The sequence below is a fragment of the Panthera uncia genome, chromosome B1, assembly GCF_023721935.1.
Source record: "Panthera uncia isolate 11264 chromosome B1, Puncia_PCG_1.0, whole genome shotgun sequence".
NCBI classification, from domain to species: Eukaryota; Metazoa; Chordata; class Mammalia; order Carnivora; family Felidae; genus Panthera; species Panthera uncia.
The window spans coordinates 144,737,928-144,754,760 of NC_064811.1; the positions used below are offsets into that span (position 1 = coordinate 144,737,928).

Sequence of the window (16,833 nt, forward strand, 5' to 3'; positions counted from 1 at the left end):
TGCATTTTGTGGTGAATATTACAAGCACACTATTTTTTGTTAAATTAACTTTACAGTACTTTAATAAAAATACTAAAGAACTACCATACAAAAACATGTAATTTAGCATTTATATACTGTTGTATTCCATGCGGTGTAAAGATTCTTCTTCTGTTTTATTAGCTGAAGTGAACATAATCTTAATATTAAACCTCTCTGATGTTACATGCCTCCTGCTTAGTGGTAATTTTGAAACTGTATTCTCAAATACATTTTTTAAAGTGCTCATTATGCATTTTTATTCTTTATATCTTTCTTAGTCTTCCTCTCTAACCAGAAATATGTTGCAATCTCATAAATCATAAAATCCTCTTATTGTCTCTGAATTTCCTGATCCATGAACTATTTTCTATAAATCTACTTGTTGAAAAATAGCCCATAAACATATTCAACTCTCTCATATCCTAGACAACTTAATCAAAATATTACATCTTTAGGGGCTCCTGGGTGGCTCAGTCAGTTAAGCTTCCAAATCTTGATTTCTGCTCAGTTCATGATCTTCGGGTTCATGAGTTTGAGCCTCGTGGCAGGCTCTGTTCTGACAGTGAGGAGCCTGCTTAAGATTCTCTTTCTCTTTCTCTGCCTCTTCCCTCTTTGCGTGCACATACACATGCTCTCTCTCTCTCAAAAATAAATAAATAAACATTAAAAAAAATACTAAATCTTCAGTGCTGCCCTGTGATTGTTCACTACAGTCAAAATGTATTGGTAAAGATGTGATAATTATGCTACATTCTATAGAGATCTAGTGTTTTACAAAACAAACTGGAGCTATTAGGACTTTCTTCTAGTTTTATGAAGCATGCTTATAAAATGTTGATCTGCAGTGCCACTTTGTCATAAAATCAAGTGTTCGTATGTATGTCTGTGTTGTCTGTACCTAAGTTCTCTATTCTGTTTCAATCATCTATTGTCTATCTTTATGCCAGGACAGTGTTGTCTTTAATGGTATTGCTTTATAATAATACTTTATATTTCATAATATAAGTACAAGAAAATTTTCATTTTCAAGAGTATCTTGGCTATTTTTTTTTGCTTTGTATTTCCACATAAAAATTAAAATCAATGTATCCAGGGGCACCTGGGTGGCTCGGTTGGTTAAGCATCCAACTCATTGTTTTGGCTCAGGTAATGATCTCACAGTTTGTGAGTTCGAGCCCCGCACTGGGCTTCTCACTGATAGTGTTGAGCCTGCCTAGGATTCTCTGTCTCTGTCTCTGTCTCTGTCTCTCTCTCTCTCTCTCTCTCTCCCTCCCTCTCTCTCTCTTCCCCCTTTCTCTCTGCCCCTCCCCTAATCATGCTCTGTCTCTCTCAAAATAAATAAATTTTAAAAAATAATATAAAATAAAGTTGTCTATTTCAACAATAACAATATTAACAATGATTTCAATTTTACTTTATCTTGTCAAAAAATGGTGCCAGTCAATAAAAACCCATAATGAAAAACTAAGTCTTATTCTGAAAATTGTGCTATACATAAAAATCAACCCCAGGTAGGGAGTAAATTGAAATATTAAAGATACAATAAATCTTGTATAAGAAAAACATTGCGTATAAGTAAATATTTTTTAATAAGTCCTCGATATTGATAGTCCTTTCAACAAATGGTGCTGAAACAACTGGACATCCACTCCCCCCAAAAATGAATCTAGAGTTTAAACTCTTCAGAAAAATTAACTTCAAATGGGTTGTAGACCTAAATAAAAATGTGAAACCATAAAACTCTTAGAAAACAACATAAGAAAAAACCTAGATGACCATGAGCAAGGTGGTGATTTTCCAGATAAAATACCAAGAGCACGATACATGCAAGAAATAATGTATAAACTGACTTCATTAAAATTAAGAACTTCCACTCTGCAAAAGGTAATACCAAGAGAATGAGAAGACAAATCATAGACTGACAGAAAATATTTACAAAAGACATATCTGATAAAGGACCATTACCCAAAATATTTTTTAAAAAGCTTTCATAGAGCTCAACAACAAAAAATATAAACAACCCAATTTAAATATGAACCAAGGTTCTTAAAAGACATCTCACAAAAAAGAAAAAAAAGAAGACAAAAAAGCGTATGAAAAGATGCTCCACATCATATGTCATCAGATCAGGGAAATGCAAATGAAAACTATAAACACCACTACGCATCTATCAGAAGAGCCAAAATTTGAAACATGGACAACACCAAATGCTAGCAAGAATGTACAACTGGAACTCTCATTTATTTACGATAGGAATACAAAATGTTATCGCAAGTTTGAAAGGCAGTTTTGCAGTTTCTTACAAAACAAAACATACTTTTACCATATGGCTTGGCAATCACACTTTTTGGTATTTACCTGAAACAGTTGAAAACTTCTGCTCACACAAAACCTCATATAGATATGTATAGCAGCTTTATTCATAACTGCCAAATTTGGTAGCAACCAAGATGTCCTTTCAGTAGGTGAACTGGTATATAAATGTGGTACATCCAAACAATGGAATATTACTCAGCACTAAAAAGAAGTGAGTTATCAAATTATGGAAAGACATGGAGGAATCTTAAATGCATGTTACTAACTGAAAGAAGCCAATTTTAAGAGTATATACACTGTATGATTCCAACTAAATGACATTCTAGAAAAGGCAAAACAATGGAGGTAATAAAAAGGATCATAGTTGTCAAGGATTGGGAGTTGGGACAGAGAAGTTAGTAGGTGGAGAGCAGAGGAATTTTAGGACAATGAAACTACTCTAATACCATGATGATAAATACATGTCATTATAGGTTTCTCCAAACCCATATAATATAAAACACCAAGAGTGAACCATAATGTAAACTATGGACATTGGGTGATTATGATGTGTTAATGTACATTCATCAACTGCAACAGACGTAGCACTCTGATGCGGGTACTGATAATGGGGGAGGCTCTGCCTGTGTGGAGGTAGCAGGTATTTGGGAATACCTTCCCCTCAATTTTACTGTGAACATAAAACTGCTATAAAAGTAAAATATTAATTAAAGTGTATTCCCATATTAATATACTAAATAATAAAAATATTATCATCCAGTCCATGCAGAAAAATAATTGTAAAAAATCTAACATCAGTTCCTGCTAAAAGTTTAGCAAAGTTAAAATAGTAGAGACATTTTCAAGAATAATGACACATCTTACGAATATCATACAAATAATACCTTTTTTTTTTTTTAACATTTACTCAGTTTTGAGAGATGGAGAGGGCGAGCGGGGCAGAGAGAGAGGAAGACACAGAATCTGAAGCAGGCTCCAGGCTTTGAGGGGTCAACACAGAGCATGATGTGGGGCTCAAACTCACAAACTGAGATCATGGCCTAAGCTGAAGTCGGTCGCTTAACCGACTGAGCCATCCAGGTGCCCCGATACCTTTTTTTAATGTTTATTCATTTATTTTTAGAGAGAGAGAGAGAGAGAGAGAGAGAGAAGGAGAGAGAGAAAGAGAGAGAGAGAGAGAGAGAGAGAGAGAGAGAGAGCGCACAGGCAGAAGAGGGTTAGAGAGACAGGGAGAGAGGAAATTCAAGCAGGCTCTGCACTGTCAGCACAGAGCCCAATGCGAGGTTTGATCCCATTAACCGTGAGATCAGGACCTGAGCCCAGACCAAGAGTTGAACATTTAACCGACTGAGCCACCCAGGTGCCCTCAAATGTTATCATTTTAAATGGCAACAACATAATTCCTTTTCCTCTATAATTGTTTTTCTTTCAACAGTTTTATTGGTGTATAATGTACATATGCAAAACTGTACTTATTTATTTTTTATATTTATTTATTTTTGAAAGATAGAGACAAAGCATGAGTGGGGCAGGGGCAGAGAGAGAGGGAGACACAGAATCTGAAGCAGGCTCCAGGCTCTGAGGTGTCAGCACAGAGCCCAATGCGGTGCTCAAACTCACAAACCGTGATGGTGACCTGAGCCCAAATCGCTTAACCGACTGAACCACCTAGGCGCCTCAAAACTATCCTTATTTAAAGTAGAAAGTTTAATGAGTTTTGACATATGTAGATTATCTGTGAAACTTCATCATAACCAAGAAACTGATTATGTGTGTGTGACCTCTCCCACCAATTTCCTCATTCCTTATAAATCAATTTCCATTCTGTAGAATTTTATAAAATCAAATAATAGAATAGATTTCTTTCTTGTCATTGTTTGACTTTTAGCTTTCACGCAGCATAATTATTTTGAAATGTTTTCCATGGAAGGCTTCCTATACCCCTTTGCCTCATTTATTGATATTTCTCCAGTTGCATAATGGAGTGCAGTTATACCTAAGCATATTGCAAGTTGTTAAAACTTTTTCTACTATTCTTCTTTTGCAGTTTCCCTCATCTTCAAAGTTCTTCCTTAGCTACCCAGAAATACTAAATTTCTTAGAAACCTACTAAATATTAATTACATGTGATGCATTCCTATAAAATCTTGTTCTTAAAATAATAAACCCTTATCAAAATGTCTCTACCTCTTATGATCTTCTATTTTAAAATTAATATGATTTGGGGGCACCTGGGTGGCTCAGTCGGTTAAGCGTCCGACTTCGGCTCCAGTCATGATCTCACCATTCGTGGGTTCGATCCCTGAGTCAGGTTCTGTGCTGACAGCTCAGAGCCTGGAGCCTGCTTCGGATTCTGTGTCTGCCACTCTCTCTCTGCCCCTCCACCACTCATGCTCTGTCTCTTTTTCTCTCAAAAATAAATATACATTAACAAAATTAAGCAATTAAATTAAATTAAATTAATATGACTTAGTAATCCACAAACCTATTTTTCTTACTACAAAGTAATCCTATTGAAGGCAGATTCTAAATGATTTTTCACTTTTCCAATCTCAGAGTTTAGTTATTTTCATACAAGTAAACCCAGATCCTTTCAAATTAAATAGGTTATCCTCAAAGGAAATAAAGCTTTTTGTAAAAAGAATGTAATGGACTGAATTGTGTTTCTCAAAATTAATATGTTGAAGTTCTTATCCCCAATACCTCAGGATGTGACTATTTGTAAATATCAAGTTTTTAAAGAGATAATTAAGTTAAAATGAGGTCTTAGAGTGGACTCCAATCTAATATGACAGGTGTCCTTGAAAGAAGAAAACATTTGTACACAGACAAACATAAGAGGAAAGACCATGTGAAGACCTAGGGAGAAGACATTCACTGACAAACCAATGAAAAAGTTCACAGACCCTACTGATAGGCTGATTTCAAATTTTGAGCCTCTAGAATTGTGCACAAATAAGTTTCTGTTGTTAAGTGTGTGATACTTTAAGACAGCCCTAGAAAATTAATGCATTAAAGTTCTATGATAGGCCACCAATAAAATGATAGATTTTGTCCATTTTGTCAATAGTTAGCAGTGAAAAATTATCCATAAACTTAAAGGTGTGTACTTCCCTTTATCAGTTTTGCTTTAGCCATTTAAACCATATAGATTTTTGCATACGAATTCTCCCACCCAATCCTGCATGGAAACCTAACATTTCATTACGTTTAATTGGAATAATTAAACAAATATGTTTTGTAAAACACGCTGCCCATTACAATTATCTGTAAAATTTGTGTGACATACTTTTGTTGTGACTTTAAAATTTAGACAACCTCATTTGTATTGAGTAACAATGTTTGAATGAACATACATGGTTGAGTTTAGTCTTAGTGCTCCAAATACCTTCATGTTTCTTTTTAGAAATAAAACCTTAGTGTTTTGGGAGTTTGCTTTGATCATATTTACTTCCTTTACCTCATAAAAACGAATCTTCAGCTAATCAAGGACAGTTATTAAACACATGAATTACAGGAGCTCCATCTTGCAGATCATCACACAAATCAAATGTTACTGTGAGACCACGTATCCATGATTTATAATAACCATAAATTAATCAGTATGTACAATGAATAATTCATTCCTGGTAGAGCCCTTGGATTAGAATCCTTTCATTTCTCTCAGCTCGGTGCTCTGGGAGAATAAATGCAAAGAGATTTTATCTGACACCAATACACTTTTGTCTGTGTGAGGGATTCAGGGTGGTTGTCTCATCAGCAGCATATGGCTTTACGTTGACTCTGTCCTCATTTGCTTTCCTGAATATTAATGGACACAGAAGCATTTGCAGTGCTCCCTGTCTATGGTCTACTGGCTTTTTTGATTAACTATATGTTTAATTCATTTTTAATATATCAAAGATATCAAACTTATATTAAATATCATCATCAGTAAAGAGGTGTAATAGGATATACAACGGAATAAAACCTTTTTTCTTCCAACCCAAGAATATATTAATTAAAATTTGCAAGTTAGTTTTCTTTTGATAGACTTCCATATTGGCCATAATTGATACAGATAATGGAGTAACTAAGAACACGAATCATGGCCAAAAGCAGAAATTAGGAAGTGACCAAAGATTACACCAAATCCTGCAAGTGCATCAGGAATGACTGCCTGTGAATTGGGAATAGGATAAAAGTCACATTCAAGTGTCTTAAATTAGAACAGAAAAAGAACAAGGATGCATATAGGGATGATGTGTCCAGATTGCACAGCTAAGGAGTGTGTTCAAGGACCTGAGTATCAATTCCTGCATACATGATAAGAAGATCAGAAGAACAGGAGAGAAGCAGGAGATGGGCTTTAAGGCTAGTTTAAATATGACAGTCCCTCTTTCCCCAACAGATTGCCTGACCATTAACAGAACACTTGAATCAATTCCAGGTGACTCCAAAAACTAGAAAGTAGTAAAGCTTGCACTTAATGTCTGCTCTTTTAGTTTTTAGTTTCTGACGTTTTTACTATACTATATTATCACACTCTGATCATATTTTGAAATATGTATTTTTCTCCTGGCATGGAGAATGACCAGAAAACATGTATTTCCTAGGTCTTGCAAATAAAAGATATGTGATAAAATGTTAGTTTGGGGTGGGAAATACTGGCAGATTTTCACAGACTTTTTATAGTATGTTTAATGATAATATTTCTTGAGAATATATCCATTAGAAGAAAAATGCCTGTGAAAATTTGAAGATTTAAAAAAAAAAGAAAATTTGAAGATCTTACTGTCTCTCAGAGCAGAAGCAGATGTGATAGTATGACTGTGATATCACTACAAACTCACAATTATATCTATTTAAATTTTTATTTTGTGATTGATGGATTTTTTTATTCCATACCTTTTAGAGTTAAAGATGTATGTTAGGGTTAGAAAAGGGGGCAGATTCCAAGTCACAACTGACAAACTACATCTATCAAGGAAGGAGAAAAGCAAAGGCTCAAACAACAATCAAATGCCAAGATTTCATTCTTCTTAATGGCTGAGTAATATTCCATTGTACATATATACCACATCTTCATTCCATTCAACAGTTGATGGACATTTGGCCTCTTTCCATAATTTGTCTATTGTTGGTAATGCTGCTATAAACATTGAGGTGCATGTATCCTTTCAAATTAGTATTTTTGTATCTTTTGGGTAAATACCTAGTAGTGCAATCACTGAATTAGAGAGTAGTTCTATTTTTAACTTTCTGAGGAAACTCCATAGTGTTTTCCAGAGTGGCTGCACCAGTTTTCATTCCCACCAACAGTGAAAGTTTATAACATTTATCTTTTCTAGTTTAGTTGCAATGGGAATATTGAGAAATAATCCAGTTGAGAACAATGAATCCTGCCAAACTTGCTATCTCTTCACTTCTCTGTCATTGTGACCATTCTCTGCATACCTATGAACGGTTGATTGGGGTGATATTCACCAAATGTTGTCAAAGGCTAGTTGCAGAAGGTGGAATATTGAATGTTGTTGCTAGTTTATTTTCAGTATCTTTGACTCTTTTAAAGATGTATCTATTATTTACATTTCTTCTTAAAAACAAAACAAAAATTTACCTTAGAAAAGACATCTTTAATATAAAGACATGAAGAAAATATGTAAACATATGTGTTTTGTTTTTCTTCCTGGTTACAAATTTTAGCTTTAGACACTTAGGGTATTCACTTCCTACAATGAAATATGAAGTTATATGCACTTTGTCCAGCTCACCTAAACTGTAAATACTGGAGGTTTATTAGAAACTCTTTTCAGTGTTAGCAAGATTTTGTCAATTTTTTGTAACTATAAGTCTTTTTTTAATCTTTATTCTGCATTTTAACATTCGATACTCACAATCCATGCTTTTACCATAGTTTTCCTATTTCCTAGTTCGCCATTTCTTGATTGGCTAGTATTTATTATCAGGAAAGGTTTTGTTTGTTTTCAAGAAGGACTTAAACGTGTTTTATTCCTTGGATTTTTAAAGGCCTAAATACTTGTTTGCTATTTTTTACTTGAAAGAAATTTTTGGACCATATTCTCTTTGATCCAGAATGTTGAAGATGTGTTTTATATAATCTTCTTTCATAAATTCTTATTAAGGAGAAATCCGAGGCCAGTCTCAGTTTTTCTCATTTATAGATTACTTTAGTGGTTTTTCAACTTGGATTTCTTTAGGATTTCTTATTTATTATATTTCAGCAAATTTACCTGTATGTACTTAGATGACAATCTTGCTGTCATTTTTTGTCTTCATACAGAGGGTCTTCTTTTGATGCACATTTTCAAATATTTCCGTTTCAGGACATATTCTTTTATATTCCTATGGAAGAATAATAATTCTTATTTTTTTGAATAATTTTTTTTGTTCTATTCCTGTGAACATTTATGTGTATAAAGATATTTGTTATCTATCTTTCACATTTATCATCTCCTAATTACTTATTTTTTTGTTATTTTCTGTTTTGCTTATGTGTACATTTTTAGTCTTCCATATACCTGAGTGTTTCTGGGTTCAATATTTTCAATACACTCTTTTTTACTTTTTTCTATAGAAATTCTAATCATATGCAAACTAGAAAGGATAGTATAATGTCCCCATGTTTTCATTGAGCTTTAACAATGATCAATTTGTAACATATATATATATACACACACATATATATATATATATAATGTATTTATTCAATTACTAACCCAAATTATATTATTTAGGAGCAAATTTATCAGGGCTTCATGAGTGTACAACTAGTAATACAAGTTCTCAGGCTTTGAAGGGACCCATGCTTGGTTTGATATCATTGTCTTAAAAATTGTAATAGTTTTCAAAGGAGCAGGCCTGCAGCCGGTCTTGACCCCTATTAACTCTGATCTGAAATTTCTTGGCCATTTTAGAGCATAAAACTGGTCCTAAAGTAATACTTAGTCCTGTAAGATGTACTGATGATTTTATTGCTAATAATAACAGTGAATTAGAAAAGGGGTTATAGGATTTCCCTTTGTTATATATTTATATGCACACTCTTTAATTTTGACTTGTGCCTTGTTAAGGGGAAGCAAAATTAAATATGTTTGCAAAATTTAAAAGAAAACGGTTACATAGTTTAAATTACAATGAAGTAGGGTCAGAAAACTCTAGTTTACATTCTGGCATTGTCATGTATCTGTGAGTCTCAGCAAATCATCCCTGTTTCACATTCTCATTTGTGAAATGGATAACATAATTTCTATCTCACAAAGTTATTAGAAGACATCACATATAAAGTATCTTTAATGGTACTCTCTTAGGTAGTAGCTATCTGACTTTTCTTGTTTCATTTTTTGGTCTTTTTATAATAGAAAATGTTTTGTGGTTTGGATGTTCTGGGTAATTAAAAGAACATGAACTAGTTAGTAGGAGCTGAACATGAAATAGAGTTTTGGGATATTGCTAACTATGAGCTGTGTTAGTGATAGCAAATAAAATTAGAAAAATGCAATATGTGTGAGAAAAAAGAGTTCTTAAGTATTTACCTGTTCTTTCCATGTTTTCCCATTCTAACAAACTGAGAAGCCAGAATAGAACAGAAGCAAACTTAGAAAGAATAAGCAAAGTAAATAATTATAAATAAGTTTTATTGGTTACAAGAAAAACTTGCTGTGATTAGTTTAAATAGAAAAATACATAATTATTGGAAAGAGATTTAAGGCTCATAGAATCCTCTGGGAGACTAAAAAGTTAGTGCCATAAAACAGAACCAAGAAAGTCTTGTCAATGGACAATCAAAGCAAATGGTAAGAAGAATTTGCTGAGGATACCATTTTTGGCACATATTGTCAATGCTAATTTTGACTGCTTCATGACCTCAGACTATGTCACAATCATTACTAAAATGTCTTACCTTCTCATAAAACAGATAAACAAAAATAGTTGTTTATTCATCTACTTGCATGTATATATACATATATATGTGTACAAAACTGTACATATTTGAAAATAAGCATATAATAGATGTTTCAAAATGTTAATAGATTTTATCTGTAAGTGGTAGAATTTCATCTTTCTTCAGTGTATTTGTCTATAGTGCTAAATCATTTATAAGAAATAGGTAGTACTTAAATAACCAGAATTTGAAGGAAATTCTTTTCACTGTAAAGAGAAACAATTTATGGCTCTACAATAGGCCATTTTTGACAAGGACAAAACATACTAATTACATTTTAAAGTTGGAAACAAATTTGACAGTAAATTTCATATATTAAAAAAAATAAATAAATAAATAAAAATAAAAATGAAAAAAAAAATAAAGTTGGCAATGACAATAATCTATTTCATAAGTAGTTTAAAATTATAGATCAAGAACAAAGATGAAAATGACTTATTCCACTCTTCTCATGTGTAGGAAAATATAACTACTCTGATGGGAGAGGTCAAGGAAATTTGGGACTCCAAAGGTGGGTAAAACTTGTAAGACGATACTTTAATTGATTTTTGAGCTGACTCCAAAGCATCTCTTCTAACACTTGTCATGTGTTCTATATTAAGCAAATAGCCATTATATGATGGGCTATGGGAAGCTGATAAAGAGAGGCAATAAATGGGAAGATTAAGGGTTCGCAGGGGCCAGTTATTCTCTAAAGAACTCACTAGAACTTATTAAAAATTGTGGGCTGAACATTTCACTGCTCCCACTTGAAGCGCAGTTTTGAGAGCAAAATGGGACTTTTAGCTCTACGGGAAGTTAAAGAACTTTCGAAAAAAACAGCCTAAAGGTTTGACCCAGTGTGAACCTGTGCCCACTGCATTGAATGAAATAGGGCAGATTCCTGCAAAAGAATTCAGAGTCATAGCTTTATGGAATATTCTGTGTTAGCTTCCTGCCTTTAGAAATTTATGCCCAAAATCTACAGAAAATATTAGTCATGTCTAATAACTTCACTGGTAAGGAACAGGTTTATACAATATGGGATCATAAGACACACACCATTTCTCAGGTACTTTGGAAGTGATCATTTTACTACACATCCAGAATTCAGAGAATTTGGAAATATGAGTTTCAGCCCTCTGAGGTGAAGAACTTCAATAATATATCAGCCATCTCCAAAGAAGACATACAAAAGGACCTGGGAATTTAAGTGAATGCTACTTAATAAGCTAGAGAAACTTTTTTCCCAGAGGAGGAAGGACAATGGAGCTAATATGCAGAATTCCCACTGCATACCTGTGATGATATTATGAATGCAATTATTGATTTTCATTCTTGTTTCTTAATGTTAGGCAGGAATTAGGGCATATATTGATCATTGCTTTGAGGTGACTGAGAGAAGGCACTGAGAAATGTTACTCAGTATGTAGCTAATCAGAGGGGAAAGGTGCAGGAGTAATTCTCATCGATGACTGAAATTATCCAGAGCAATATCAGAATGAAAAAAAAGAAATGGTATGAGAAAATGGAATGGTATGAGAAAAATGGAATGGTATAAGACTGATATAAAATCAATAAAAGAAATCTGATTGGTTAGGATGACTCTAGATTATGTTGTGGTAAGCAATAAACTCAAAACCTTAGAGCTTAAAGCAATAATATTTCTGACTCTATATGTACATCATGCCACCTGTTCACTTTCTCCTTCTGTTACAGAGACTGATGAAATGGTCACTATGGGGAATACTGCCTATCACCATGGTAAAGGGAAAGAGAACACTATAGCTAAAAACATTTCATATTACTTCAGCTCACATTTCATTGGCCAAAGAAAGTTACACAGCTGTGACCAACTTCAACACAGCATGCAAGTACATTTCTGCCTCATGCCTAGGAGAACTGGAATACTTTATACAGCCCTCATGATTACCATAGAAAAGGACTACTTTCAGTTATAATAGTGTAGACTTCCAGATAAAAGAAAGAAAAAGTATCTGAAAATTTATTCTCTTTATTGTATTACTTGTATACAAAATGATAAAGACTGAGACAAGCTAGTTTGTTACCTACAGAAAAATCTAACTCTCACAGGTAAATTCAAAGGGTAATGTTCTCTCCATACTCATTTATTTCATTCTGTGCAGAGAAGATGTATCCAAGGGAGGGGTCAGTTTCTCAAAGAGAAAATATATGTTTTATATTCTAGTGCTTCAGGAATGAGGGGGAAGATTGAACAATAAGTTACTTTGGTAAAAATGAAGGTGATGTTTTGCTAAATTGGAGAGGAAGCTCAGTTCAGGCTCACAGCTAGATCTAAATAGTTTGAGGCAAGATATACACCTAATGATAAGCAAGAGGTTTATGGGGTCCCAAAAGAATTAAGATTTTAGAAACCCATGAAGAGGCCTCGCCACAGATAGAGGAGTCAAGAAAGAGCCAGTATGTAGGTTCAGTTCCAGTACATTTGAAGAGCTTGTAAATTATTGACAGTCACAGGCTGTATGGTACATGGAAGCTACTGCTCTGACAAATTGTTTCTAGGTAAGAGAGCACCTTTATTTTCAGCATGGTGGGGAGAAAATGGGGAGTATGGTAGGAAGCCCAGTGAGAATAATAAGGCTTTAAAAGTTAATGAAATAGACTGTAACAAAAATAACCACTTAAATATTGCAGAAAGAAAGAAGAGGCATAATCATCAGTAAAAGCATTTGACACATTCCAAAACAAAACAAAACAAAACAAAACAAAACAAAACAACATTGATGTATCAGAAATCCAAAGATAAAAAAGATCCCTTTTAACTGGTCTAGTTAACATAAAAAAAATGTACAGCTGTCAAGTGATGAGTTCAATGAGTTTTGAAATTGTATATATCCAAGTAGCCATTATCTAAAATAAGATAAAGAATATTTCCATCACTCCAAAAAATTCCCACACACTTCTTTCTAGTAAACACTCTCCATCCTATCCAAAGGAACAACTTGCTGTTAGCCCATTGATTAGTTTTACATGTTCTTATACCATTTATATGTCTATATCTCTCTTTCACTGGCTTAGAAATTCATAATCTTCCTAACCTCCAAAACAGAAAGAATGGGTGTACACTCTAAGGAGTAGCAGTGGTTGGAAAAGGAAAGGCCTCATCACGTGTACTTGACTGCAAATCCCCCGGGGTAAATACTTCACTCCATTATACAGACCTTAATATTTAGTTGGTTATTTTTGGATCCTAGAGATAAATGTACAAGCTTTTGCATAACTCTCATAACTTAGCCTTACTTACACTTTATTTTCTCAATTACAGTGCAGAACTGAATTGTTTGTTCTGTGTAATAAAGCCACTACCACTTTCTGTATTTTTTTAAGGTTATTTATTTACTTTGAGAGAGAGGTGGTGGAGGGGCAGAGAGAGAGGGAAAGAAAGAATCCCAAGCAGGCTCCGCACTGTCAGTGCAGAGCCCGATGCTGGACTTGAACTCATGAAACATGAGATCATGACCTGAGCTGAAACCAAGAGTCACATACTTAACCGAGTAAGCCACTCAGGCCTCCCATCTTTCTGTCTTTCTGATTACACAGAGATAGCTAACCAAAAGTATATGTTGGCTGGAATGTGAACATTTTTTTGGTAGCCAATTAAAATGGTCTTACTTTTAAAAATCCAATCAATAACTGGTTTCTCAGTACGAATTTGAGAATGCAATATGCTAAATTTTTAATTCTGGTCAGCAATCTAGTCAACAGCTGCTTTTTTTTTCCTTTGGAAGATTCTATTTAAGCTAAAAATATTTGGTCTATGTCATACAAAGTTCTGATGTTGTAGAAATAACTTGAAAGCAAGTTAAGGCAACATTTCTTAGGCATACCTAAATTAGGTATATCTAATACGACTACTTGGTTTTTGCCAAAACAATAAAATTCAATGAGGCATTGTTATTCACTTAAAAGGTAAGAACATTTAACACTAAAGGGATCATTTAACAGGAAGGCACACTAACAATTTAATCCTGTATATGAATGGAGCTAATTGAAAACAAAAAAGTATGTACTGGGGGCACCTGGTGGCTCAGTTGGTTAAGCATCTGACTTTAGCTCAGGTCATGATCTCACGGTTTGTGGGTTCGAGCCCCGCATCAGGCTCTGTGCTGACAGCTTGGAGCCTGGAGCCTGCTTCAGATTCTGTGTCTCCCTCTCTCTCTGACCCTCCCCCGTGCTCCCTCTCTCTCTCTCTCTCTCAAAAAAAAAAAAATAAACATTAAAAAAATTTTTTAAAGTATGTACTGAAGGCTATAGTGATAGTTGGTTTTATTTTACAGCCACAAATGATTATAATCTTCCTGAATTGAATTGACTAAGATCATAAATGACTTTCACATTGACAAATCTAATGTTACATCTTATCTTTACACAAAGTCTTAATAGGCAAATTTGACTTAGTTGACCAATATGGGGAATAAACTTAGGAATTCCCTGAGCTTGCACCAATGGGTTAACAAGGCATAAAGAAATAGAAAGCCACAAGATGTACCCATCCAAGATTAGGTAAACAAGATTAGGTAACCAGGGCAAAGGCCACCAGTATAGGACAAAAGTATAGGAATAGGAAATCTCAGGATGGAAGCATACAAAATGAGGTAAACAAGAGTAGGTATTCAGGGCAGAAATGCGCCCAATTTAGTACAATAGGAGAAAGCTGCTTTCACAGGAAGGAAGGAGCAAAACAGGTAAACAGGTAAACAGGGCTATAGATCACAGCAGGTTGAAGTTGCCCAGAGTGGAGCTAATTAGCAAAAGAAAGGTGCCTTGTTGACTGTACCCTAGCATGCTCTGTCTTGTCCCTTAGGCCAGTTTAGGTAAACAGAGGTGGCAGAGGTGGCACCTCAGGTCTGCTGTAGACAACCATCTGCCCAGCGCTAGGATTTTGTTTTGTGTTGACCCAAACCCCTAACACCGCATATCTTCAAAACCCCCTTTTCCCCATGCCCATGAGTTAACGTTCATGATTTCATTGTCTCTTTGTGCACGTCCATCACACTTGTAAGCCTTCTGATTCTAATAAAAACGGAGCAAGGACCCTTAGTGGGGCTCTTGTCTCCTCCCAGACATTAGCCTCTCTTGCATTTCAATCCTGTGTCCCTTCTCCTGCTAGACAAGAGAGAATTCCAGACCCAGAGTCTATGACAGACCACTCCCTAAAATCACTTTCTTCCCTTGAACTTTTTAACCTCATGCTTTCATTCTTTCCCTATTACTCTATTAGGTTCTATGTCTCGGCCCAATTTCCCTAGAAAACAGAACCTGAAGCAAAGATTCTGTGCTAATGTTTTATTAGAAGATACATTCCAAGAAAGCAAAAATAAAGGAAATTGAAAATGAGACAGAGAAAAAGAGAAAAGCAAATACAAAAAGATGAATTACTAAGCTGAACAGTTTTTAAGAAACACAGCTTCTTTTTTCCCCCAAAGAAGAACGTTACAGAGGATTTTATCTGAGGTCAGTGCACTGCCAAGGAAAAAGAGCAATTTATCTATCAGTTTATCCACTATCCTGTCTCTTATTGTTTGAAGCTTGTCCCAAGGGAAATCACCCCCCACCTCTATACTTATATATGTGTTATTCTCTGGGCATTTCTAGGAAAAGACAGAGCTTCTATGAGTATAATCAAGTCTTACAGGGACTCTGGAGTTGCTGAAGTCCCAAGCTTATCAAGTACAATGGAAGCCCTGCTGAAACATTTGCCTCTAGGAAAAGATGGAACAATGTGAGGTAAGGCATGGTGGCAGTAGACAGTGTTTACATTCTTAGTACCAGAATAGTGCCAGAAACATGGTGAGCAGCCTAGGCCAAGGAGATAGACTGAGGCAGAATGGATGAAATTATTATTATTTTTTTTACTATTCTATTGTAATCTCTCTATTGGCTTTCTAGCTATCACTCTTACTTATTTTTCCCCAGTAGTAGTTGATCTAGGGATTGAAATATGCATCTTTAATTTATTAGTCTACCTTAGTGATGCAGGTACAAAGGACGTGGCAAGATTTAAGGGTAGAGAATTTTATTTGTACTGAGCTCTGGATGAATAAAAGGCAGTGATTGGTGGCTGCTAGAAGGCAGACCTGAAACCTACTCATACCTCAAACTTCATCTGATTTACAGAAGGAAGTGTCTGTCACTGCAGGAAGGGCAGGAAACTTGCTCACTCCTAGGAAATGGACTTGCTTTTGATAGGCAAGCTATCTGCCCCAAGAAAAAGTGTAGGAAATTTTCCCTTTTCTGGTTTTAGTCTTGACTGCTGGTTACAATGGCACTGGCAGAAGTCATTTTTAAAAAAAGTATGCCATTGGGGGCGCCTGGGTGGCGCAGTCGGTTAAGCGTCCGGCTTCAGCCAGGTCACGATCTCGCGGTCCGTGAGTTCGAGCCCCGCGTCAGGCTCTGGGCTGATGGCTCGGAGCCTGGAGCCTGTTTCCGATTCTGTGTCTCCCTCTCTCTCTGCCCCTCCCCCGTTCATGCTCTGTCTCTCTCTGTCCCAAAAATAAATAAAAAACGTTGAAAAAAAAATTTAAAAAAAA

General features: G+C 35.0%; 1 long non-coding RNA gene across 1 annotated transcript in view; it reads right to left on the bottom strand.

Annotated features, from left to right (window-relative positions):
• Positions 1–16,833, bottom strand: part of LOC125923205 (uncharacterized) — a 58,555-nt gene that overhangs the window by 4,654 nt on the left and 37,068 nt on the right. Inside the window, exon 2 of the long non-coding RNA XR_007457936.1 lies at positions 8,571–8,682. This is a non-coding gene — a long non-coding RNA (uncharacterized LOC125923205). The remainder of the gene's footprint in view (positions 1–8,570; positions 8,683–16,833) is intronic.